Source organism: Muscardinus avellanarius (genome assembly GCF_963383645.1).
Source record: "Muscardinus avellanarius genome assembly, chromosome: 19".
Classification (NCBI taxonomy): Eukaryota; Metazoa; Chordata; class Mammalia; order Rodentia; family Gliridae; genus Muscardinus; species Muscardinus avellanarius.
The window spans coordinates 12260739-12270944 of NC_137805.1; the positions used below are offsets into that span (position 1 = coordinate 12260739).

General features: G+C 45.4%; 1 pseudogene across 1 annotated transcript; it reads right to left on the reverse strand.

Annotated features, from left to right (window-relative positions):
• Nucleotides 1–640: 640 nt before the first annotated feature.
• Nucleotides 641–1777, reverse strand: LOC308277561 (mitochondrial nicotinamide adenine dinucleotide transporter SLC25A51-like; annotated as a pseudogene). The gene is made up of 2 exons: nucleotides 992–1777; nucleotides 641–755 (listed from the first exon to the last, which is right to left on the reverse strand). The product of its transcript is annotated as a mitochondrial nicotinamide adenine dinucleotide transporter SLC25A51-like (transcript).
• Between the last annotated feature and the right edge of the window lie 8429 nt (nucleotides 1778–10206).

A 10206-nucleotide genomic window follows, 5' to 3' on the forward strand; every position in this document is an offset into this window, starting at 1 on the left:
AAAGTGGAAGCGTTCATAAGCCACTTGATTCTACAATATCTAAACAGAACTGGGTGGGAGAATGACTATCCCAACAGGTACTCATCTTCGAAACGAATACCAACAATTCATCATCAAATGCCGATACTTAATCAGCTGTTTTCTTCTCTCTCCTGCTTTGTCCTGCCACATATATGTTGCAGTTTGATGAAGATGACCCTTTGCAACTACTCCTGAGAGCAGAGGAGCAAGAGGTGGAGTCACAAAGTAAGCCCGAGGCGTCCTGGGGCCTCAGGGTGTTTCTTCTAGCTGGTCAGGGCCATTTATGTTCCAATACAGAAGACTTAGACTGTTTGGGGGGAAAAAGTCAAATTTTGACTGTTACATTATATTATACTGTCAAAGGCCATCAGACAATCAGGTATTTACCAGGCAATTAGCTTAAAGCTCTTGGGTAATGATGAAAACGACAAGACAAAACAAACAAACAAAAAACCTTAAGTTTTCCTACTAAAACCCTTTCTTCTGTTTTTGTTGAGGATTAAGGAAAATAACTCCACCCATAATTCATTGCAACCTGAACTTAATGACACCACCTTATGCTAGAGGCAATTAGGAACAAGGTCAAACTGCATCCTTAGATCTATTTAGTTGACCTTTTTCATACAACCTTTAACAAGAACTCATAAGTGGCATTGATTATGCCCCAGGAGATGAGGGACCCATGGCAATTCAGGTGGGCACCTCTGAAAAGATTTGTCAGTTTCCTCTCTGTTCTAGCCAGATTGTTTTATTTATTTATTTATATTTATTTTCCTTTCGGGTCTGGGGATGGAACCCAGGGGCGTTTGACCTCCGAGCTACACCCCCCTGCCCTGTTTTTTATTCTTTATTTTGAAACCGGGTCTCACTGAGTTGCAGAGGGCCTCACTAAGTAGCCGAGGCCGTCCGCGAACCGCCATCCTCCGGTCTCAGCCTCCCGAATCCTGGGATTACAAGCGTGCGCCACCACGCCCGGCCTAGCCAGATTGTTTTAAAAACCTTGGGAAAAGACTGGAATTCCCCACCAATCTGAGACTGTATTCAAGTTTTTACAACATTAATTGGAAAAAACAAGAATCCCAACATGGCACCCAGTAGACCTCCACAGATGAAGTCATTGACCATGTGAGAACTGTGCGTAGTTGCCGTCGGGCAGATGCTCCTTGATGGGGCCTCGAAGGCCAAAGAAAAGGACGTTGCTAAATCCATTATGGAAGAGAATGGGCACCAGGCCTCGATAATACTCTCCAACTCGATGGCATTTCAGTGCCCTGAAGGCCTGGTAAGTGTTTGTGAATTTATCATGGTGCCTGTGGTGTTGAAGCAAGGTCTGAACTCTTTCCAATGGAATGAAAATGGCTTCTGTTGTTCCTGCCAGCACCGCAGCCACAGCTCGGGTAACAAGCTCTGGGGCGCTGACGTGTTTACGGAGAAGGCGAGACAAATCCTTCTAGAGACCGAACATAAGTGCCAGGGCGGTGGTTTTCTGCATTAATGGGGGAAGGATTCCACGGTACAAGTTTCGAAATCCATCCCTCCTCAACTGAAGGATTGCATCCCGGGTTTTGATTCCGTACAGCTGCTGCAGAAAGAGGATCTTCTGAACAGGAAATGTGATGGCTGTGTCGTTGAAAGCCGCACAGCAGCCGCGAAAGCAAGGCTTCATTTCGCCAGCGTGTGTAACGTGAGGTGATGTATCTTGTTTTGAAGATGTTAGGATGGGTGGCCTCTTCTCATGAGCTTCTGAATCCATCAGGTTGCTAAAGTTCTTTCTTCGTGAAGGATTTTTTAACCTGTGACACCGGCTTTCAAGCGACTGCAACTGGAATCGTGGGCGACGACAGGTTTTTGGTGACTTTTCCACCTTTTTCCGTTGTTACTGGCCTGTTAGGGTCTCTCTTCTGGAGTCAATCTTGAGAATTGGCTTTCCAAACTAGAGAACAGATGGGCCAACTCCTCTCAGAAGCAAACAGCTTGCTTTTCCCACGAGATGTGCTAAGGGGGCCTTCAGTCCCAAAGCGCCTAACCCGTGCCCTGGAATCACCATGGAATCACCACGAGGCGCCCTGGCACATCTCATTCTAGGGGATACTTTCAGAGCAAAGGCAAAGGAGACTCCAACCGCAAGGTCACTACTCTTGTATTTCAAGGGCTCCATGGCCGCGGGCGCGGGCCGCAAGCCCCAGCTGCCTGTTTGTTTGCGGCCCTGCGCAGGTGCCTAAAAGGCTTGTTTTAAGACCAGAAGTTTTGAGGTGAATCATTATATGACCAGAGATTACAAATAAGATTGAATTACTAGGAGCAGCCGGGCGTGGTGGCGCACGCTTGTAATCCCAGCATTCGGGAGGCTGAGATCTGGAGGATCGCGGTTCATAGATGGCCTCAGCTACTTAGTGAGGCCCTCTGCAACTCAGTGAGACCTGGTTTCAAAATAAAGAATAAAAAATAGGGCAGGGGGTGTAACTCGGAGATTGAATGCCCCTGGATTCCATCCCCAGACTCCCAAAAACAAAAACAAAAATAATTACTAGGAGTAGCTCCACATCCTCCCAGGAGCGCTTAGATATAGTTAGAGGGTTTTTTTGTTGTTATTTTTTGTTTTTTTTTTTTTGTGTGTGTGTGTGTGAAGACTAAACATTCTACTGCTGAGCTACACCCCCCCCAGCCCTTTTCATTTTTTAATTCTGATTTATTTATTTTATTTATTTTGCAGTACTAGGGATTGAAACCAGGGACATTCTACTTCCAAGCTACGGCCCCAATCTTAATTCTTATTCTTTATTTTGAAACAGGGTCTCATTAAGTTATGGAGGGCCTCACTAAGTAGCTGAGGCTGGGAATGAACGTAAGACCCTCCTGTCTCAGCCTCCCAAGTACTGGGATTACAAGTGTGGGCCACCATGACCGGGCCATGTTTTATTTTGAGACAGAGTCCCCCTAAATTGCCAAGAGCCTGGCTTAATTGCTGAGGCTGGCCTGGAACCTATCATTCTCCTAAACTCAGCCTCTCAAGTACATTACTGTGCCCAGCTTTTATTTTTTTTATTTTGATACAAGTTCTTGCTAAATTGTTGACTTTGGCCTCAAACCTGCTATCTTCCTGTCTCAGCCTCCTAAATACTGGGATTATAAGCATGTGCCACCACACCTGGTCCAGGTTTGTTTGATTTTATTTGTTTGTTGTTTGTTTTTTGAAGCAGGGTCTTACCAAATTGCTGAAGGGCTTCTTAAGTTGCAGGGGGAGAGGGGGGCTCAAGCCTACAAATCCTCCTGTCTTTCAAAACCCTCTTATGTCTGGTGGCACAGGTTATACTCACAGTACTTGAGAGGCTGAGACAGGAGGATCACAGGTTCAAAGCCAGCCTCAGAAAGCCAGCAAGGCTTTCAACAACCTAGTGAGATCTTGTGTCCAAATAAAAAATAAAATCAGGCTGGGCAGCCGGGCATGGTGGTACATGCTTGTAATCTCAGTATTTGGGAGGCTGAGAAAGGAAGATGGAAGATCGCAGGTTCAAGGACAATCTTGACAATGTAATAAGACTCTCAGCAACCTAGTGAGACCCTGTTTCAAACTAAAAATAAGTAAAATAGAATAGGGCTGGGGGTGTGGCTCATAGGTATTAAATCACAGGGATTAAACTCCTAGGTTTTATTTTATTTTTATTTTTTACTTTTTGGTAGTACTGAGGGTGGAACCCAGGGGCTTTTCTACCTTCAGGCTGTACTCCCAGACCTATTTTTATAGGTTATTTGGAAACAGGGTCTTACTAAGTTGCTGAGAGCCTTACTAAGTAGCTGAGGCTGGCTTCGAACCTGTGTGATCCTCCTGTCTCAGCCTCCCAAGCGCAGGGATTACAAGCGTGCGCCACCATGCCTGGCTTAAACCCCTAGGTTTAATCCCCAATACCACACACACACACAAAAAAAAGTCAGGCTGGGGGTGTAGCTCAGAAGTAGAATGCCTCTGGGTTCAATCCTCAGGACCTCTTGGTCTGGTCAAACTCCTGTTCTTGGTGTAGCTCTTGATTTTAAAAAGACTTTATTTATTTATTGTGGCACTGCAGATTGAACTCAGGTGCATTTCCCCTCAGAGCTACACCTCCAGCTCTATTTTTAAAAAATTTTATTTGGAAACAGAGTCTTGCCAGGTTGATGAGAATCTCACTACTTGCTGAGACTGTCCTCAGACCTGCGATCTTGCTGTCTCAGCCTCCCAAGTACTGGGATTACAAGTGTGTGCCACCATGCGCAGCTTGGGAAGACTTTAAATAATAAATACCTGCTGGACACTGTGACACGTGCCTGTAATTCCAGTACTTGGGAGGCTGAGACAGGAGGATGGCGAGTTCCAGCCTCATCAATTTAGTGAGGCTCTGTTTCAAAATGTAAAATAAAGAGTGGAGGTATAGCATGCCCTTGGGTTCAATCTCCTAGTACCTCTCAAAACAAATAGTAGTAGTTAGTAGTAGTAGTAGTAGTAGTAGTAGTAGTAGTAGTAGTAGTAGTAATAATAATACCCGGGCATAGTGGTGCACGCTTGTAATCCCAGCATTCAGGAGGCTGAGACAGGAGGATCTCACTTCCCAGACAGCCTCAGCTACTTAGTGAGGCCTTTTGCAACTCAGTGAGACCGTTTCAAAATAAAGAATAAAAAATAGGGCTGGAAATGTCACTTGGAGATAGAATGCCCCTGGGTTCTGTCCCTAGTACCGCAAAATAAATAATTATTTAAATGACAAGTACTTTATTCTGGAATGTTATGTATAATGTTATTTTTTAGGATTCTTTAGGGAGTTAAATGTCAAATAACCCACTAGAAGTATTCCCTTTTTTATTATTTTGGTACTGGGAATGAAACCCAGGGGTGTCCTACCTCCAAACTACACCTCTAGCACTTTCTATTTTTAATTTTGAAACAGGATCTCGTGAAGTTGTTCCTGTCTTGCTAAGTTGCTGAGGTTGCCAGCGAAGCTGTGATCCTTCTGTCTCTTAGCCTCCCAGTACTGGATACAGGTACACATCACACACCCCACTCTTAAAGTATTCTTTAGGATACCTTTTTCAATAATGAGGCTTCAGCAAAATCCTCTGGGTAGCAGTAAGATGGATTTGAGAGACAAGAGAAGGGGCTGGGAGCTGGGCTGCCCGGGCTTTCCAGACTGGTAGTTTCTACTGAACAGCCAAGAATTGGAGATTTATTTTTCAAAAAGCAGGTATATGCTATTAAAAGGCTTGATATGGTCCAAGATTTTTCTCTGACTACTGTCATCCTGTTTTTGTTGTTGTTGTTGTTGTTGTTGTTGTTGCTGTTGTTGTTGTTGTTGGTCTGGGGATGGAACCCAGGGACATTTAACCTCTGAGCTACACCCCCTGCCCTATTTTTTATTTTTTATTTTGAAACAGGGTCTCACTGAATTGCGGAGGGCCTCACTAAGTAGCTGAGGCTGCCCTCGAACCACGATTCTCCCGATCTCAGCCTCCCGAATGCTGGGATCACAAGCGTGCGCCACCATGCCCGGCTTAGTATCATTCTTCTTTTGAGGCTGTTTTTAGTGTCATCCTTCTTTTGAGGCTGTTTTAATTGGGAAGTAAAGTGTGAAACTCGTCCAGCATCTCTGTAAAAGCAGGCTCAGCCGGGTGTGGTGGCGAAGAACACTTGTAATCCCAGTACTTGAGAGGCTGAGACAAGAGAATTGCAGGTTTGCAACCAGCCTCAGCAATTTAGTGAGGCTATCAACAACTTAGTGAGACCCTGTTTCAAAATAAAAAAATAAAACAGAGGTGGGGTGTAGCTTAGAGACAGAATAACCCTGGCTTCAATCCCTAGTACCCCCCACGCCCACTAAAAAATAAAATGGGCTGGGAGTGTAACTTGGAGGTAGATACCCCCAGATTCAATCCCTAGTACAAAAAAAACCCACAAGTCAAAACGTTTTCTGAAGGTTGCAGACAACACAACCACCGCTCCCAAATCATTAAAACAGGCCTGAACCCATCCAGTTTGCTAAGTGGCTGTGTTTTCACAAAACAAAGTGAGAAAAGTAAATGCTAGATTTCCTTTGATAGCTGCGTTAACTGGGTGGAACGGGGCGGATATCTGTCCAGGGATTTTTAACCTCACCAAGGATTCAAAAACCTCCCAGCAGATTTGGGACAGAAACCAGGAAAAATAAATAGCAAACCACGTTCACCCAAGCAAGAGGACTTCTGAGCAGGAAACACTGGCTTTCATTTCCCCAAAAAGTAAAAACAAAACAAAACACCAAGATTCTTTTATGCTTTCCTTAAAAATGATAAATTTGAAATGGGTGTGGTAGTGTACACCTGTAATCCCAGTGCTTAGCAGGCTGAGACAGGATCTCAGGTTTGGGGCCAACTGCAGCAACTTAGTGAGATCCGGTTTCAAAATAAAAAATACGCTAGGCATGTTTGCATACGCTTGTAATTCAGTACTTGGGAGGCTGAGACAATAGAATCACAGGTTCACAGGTTCGAGGATGGCCTCAGCAAGTAGTGAGACTCTCATTAACCAAGTGAGACCCTGTTTTAAAATTAAAAAACAAAAATAGGGCTGAAGGTGTAGCTCAGAGGTAACATTCCCCCAGATTCAATCCCTAGCACTACAAAAAATAAAAAATAAAGTAGGGCTGGAGGTATAGCACGGAAGTAGAAAGCCCACGTGTGAACACATCTCCAGTACCACACACACAAAAAGAAAAAAAGAAAGAGAAAGAACACTTTGGAAGAAAAGAGTATTAAGTAAAAATACAAAAAAGGGAGAAGCAGGCCGGGCGTCTTGGCGCACGCTTGGAATCCCAGCATTCGGGGTGGGGGGCTGAGACCCGAGGATCGCGGTTCGCGGACAGCCTCAGCTACTCAGTGAGGCCCTCTGCAACTTAGTGAGACCTGGTTTCAAAATAAAGAATAAAAAATAGGGCAGGGGGTGTAGCTCAGAGGTCGAATGCCCCTGGGTTCCATCCCCAGACCCACACACGCACAAGAGGGGGGGGGGGCAGAGAGGGAGAAGAGGAAGCATAGTAACTCTATTCATAGTTTTATAGGATCTGGGAGCTTTCAGATAGAAGACATGAAGACCTAGGGTAAACCATTCTTTTTTATTTTTTCTATTGGGAATTGAACACTGGAACATTCTATCTCTGAGCTACACGTACCCCAGCCCTTATTTGTTTAGAAACAGGGTCTCCCTGTGTAAGGCTGGCTTTGAACCTGTGGTCCTCCAGCCTCAGCCTCCCAAGTAATGAAATGCTAGGAGTGTACCACCACCCAGCTTGAACTATCCAGTTTTCTTTTTTTCTGTTTTTTAATATTTTATTTATTAATTTATTTATTTATTTAGTACTGGGGATTGAATCCAGGAGGCATCATTCTACCTCTGAGCTACACCTCCAGCCCTACTTTTTATTTATTTTTATTTTAAAACAGGGCCTCGCTAGTGAAAGGGGTTTCTTAAAAAGAAACAGGGCATTTCCTTAAGATGAAACAGATTTTCTTGTGAAGAAACTCGGCATTTTCTTACCAGATTCTTGTCTGCGGTGAGCGCAGAATGACACCCCACCCGCAGACTGCAGGAAGGGGAGTAAAAGGTTTATTGGAAGCAGCAGGGAATAGGGAAAAGTAGCCGAACACCCCTAAGGGCTGTCGGGACTCTGGTGCCCAGCAGCTGCCTTCAGGACAGTATTTGAGGGTAGCCCAAGCCGAATGCCTTCGGTTGCAAGCTGCTTTCTCCCAAAATCCACGCAATCTGCCATAAAAGAAGTGCAGGTCACCCCTAGGGGCCCCAGTCGGCCTTGATGTCAAGTGGAGGCCTTCAGGTCACTACTCGGAGTAGCCCAGGCCAAGTGCCTTCAATTGCACCCCACCTTCTCTCAAAGCCAACACGACCTGCGAGAGAGAGAAAGAAAGAGAAAATCTCCCCAACTGGGGAGGGGTTCCCAGAGTGGGTAACTGTCCTGATGATTGGTCTAGGGGTTTATATATCTCGGCGGCATGTCCTCTGTTGGTTGGAGTCTGGGAGGCAGTTCTTAAAATTTGCATAGGGTATTTGCATGTCCTTGAGGGATCTCCTTTCAGTAGAGATGTCAGACTTGCTCCAGGGATGTCTCCTGGGTTTGTTGATTAGTAAACAGATGGTTTTGTGAAGCTTTGGTCCTTCTTATCTCTGAACCTTGGAAGGGCTGGTCTCTTTTTAGGAGCCTTGGAAGTTAATTAGCATTCGTTGCCCCTCAGGAAATTAGTTTTTTTACTGTGGCCTCTTCCCTATCTGCCTACTTCCTTTCTACCTCCTCACTAGGTTGATGATAGTCTCACTAACTGTGGATGCCGGCCTCGAACTTGTGGTCCTCCTGCCTCAGCCTCCCAAGTACTGGGATTACAATAGTGTGCCATCACACCCCCAGCCAACTATTTGTCATATTTTTTTCTTGGTTCTTGTCTCCCCAAAAGAAAGACTTTATTTGGGAACTGCAGATAGGGTAGGCATGAGAAGCTTTATTGGGAGGGTTCCACGGGATGGTCCCTGAGTTCGCTGGCTTGGCACGCTGGTCCAGCAGTGAAAAAGAAGGAAGAAGATGGCTGAGCCTGCTGTACGATGCGCTTTTATACCATCCAGAGATCCTACCTTCCTCATGCATAGTAATTTGGGGCAGTCACTGCTTAGTGGGAGTGCGCTAAATTCACTAGGCTGGATTTTCTGCTCCTGTCTAAAGCTGCAGGGTGTCGGGCATGGTGACACACGTTTCCAATCTCAGTACTTGAGAGGCTGAGACAGGAGAATCACAGGTTTGCAGCCAGCCTCAGCTACTTAGTGAGGCCTTCTGCAACATAGTGAGACCCTGTTTCCAAACAGAGAATAAAAATAAGTCTGCAGGTTTAGCTTGGAGGTAGAACGCACCTGGGTTCCATCCCAGTACCGCAAAAGAGAAAATAAAATATAAAGCTGCAGTGTATTGGCCCCAAGCCTCTGATCACAGTTGGGCAGGGCAATCCCCATGTCTTCTCAGGAGGGCTCCTCCCTCTCTCCTTTCTTTTCCCACCCTGCTTAGAACTGCCTGACATATCCATTTTTCTGCTTAGGTTCAATGGGGAAAAGACAGTCACATAGAAATGTGGTTGCACAAGGAGGATCTGCAGGAATACCAGTAGGAATGCCAGTAGGAATGCCAGTAGGAATGCCAGTAGGAATACTAGTAGGAATGCCAGTAGGAATACTAGTAGGAATACTAGTAGGAATGCCAGTAGGAATGCCAGTAGGAATACTAGTAGGAATGCCAGTAGGAATACTAGTAGGAATACTAGTAGGAATGCCAGTAGGAATGCCAGTAGGAATGCCAGTAGGAATACTAGTAGGAATGCCAGTAGGAATGCCAGTAGGAATACTAGTAGGAATGCCAGTAGGAAAACTAGTAGGAATGCCAGTAAGAATACCAGTAGGAATGCCAGTAGGAATACCAGTAGGAATGCCAGTAGGAATGCCAGTAGGAATGCCAGTAGGAATACTAGTAGGAATACTAGTAGGAATGCCAGTAGGAATACTAGTAGGAATGCCAGTAGGAATGCCAGTAGGAATACTAGTAGGAATGCCAGTAGGAATACTAGTAGGAATGCCAGTAGGAATGCCAGTAGGAATGCCAGTAGGAATACTAGTAGGAATACTAGTAGGAATGCCAGTAGGAATACTAGTAGGAATGCCAGTAGGAATACTAGTAGGAATACCAGTAGGAATGCCAGTAGGAATACCAGTAGGAATACCAGTAGGAATGCCAGTAGGAATACTAGTAGGAATACCAGTAGGAATGCCAGTAGGAATACCAGTAGGAATGCCAGTAGGAATACTAGTAGGAATACCAGTAGGAATACTAGTAGGAATGCCAGTAGGAATGCCAGTAGGAATGCCAGTAGGAATACCAGTAGGAATGCCAGTAGACTTGAGCCAAGAAGGACCGCTGGGACAAAGGACAAACGCACCCCTGGACCCTAGCGCACCCCTGTTAGCTATTCAAACCTTCCCATGTGCTCATCAGCTTCAGAGGCTGGCACATCATACAAGAAGAACATGAGCCAGGTGTAGTGGTGCACACCTATAATCCCACTACCTGGGAGGCTCAAACAGGAGGACCACAGGCTGGAGGGCAGCCTCAGCAAGTAGTGAGACTCTCATCAACCCAG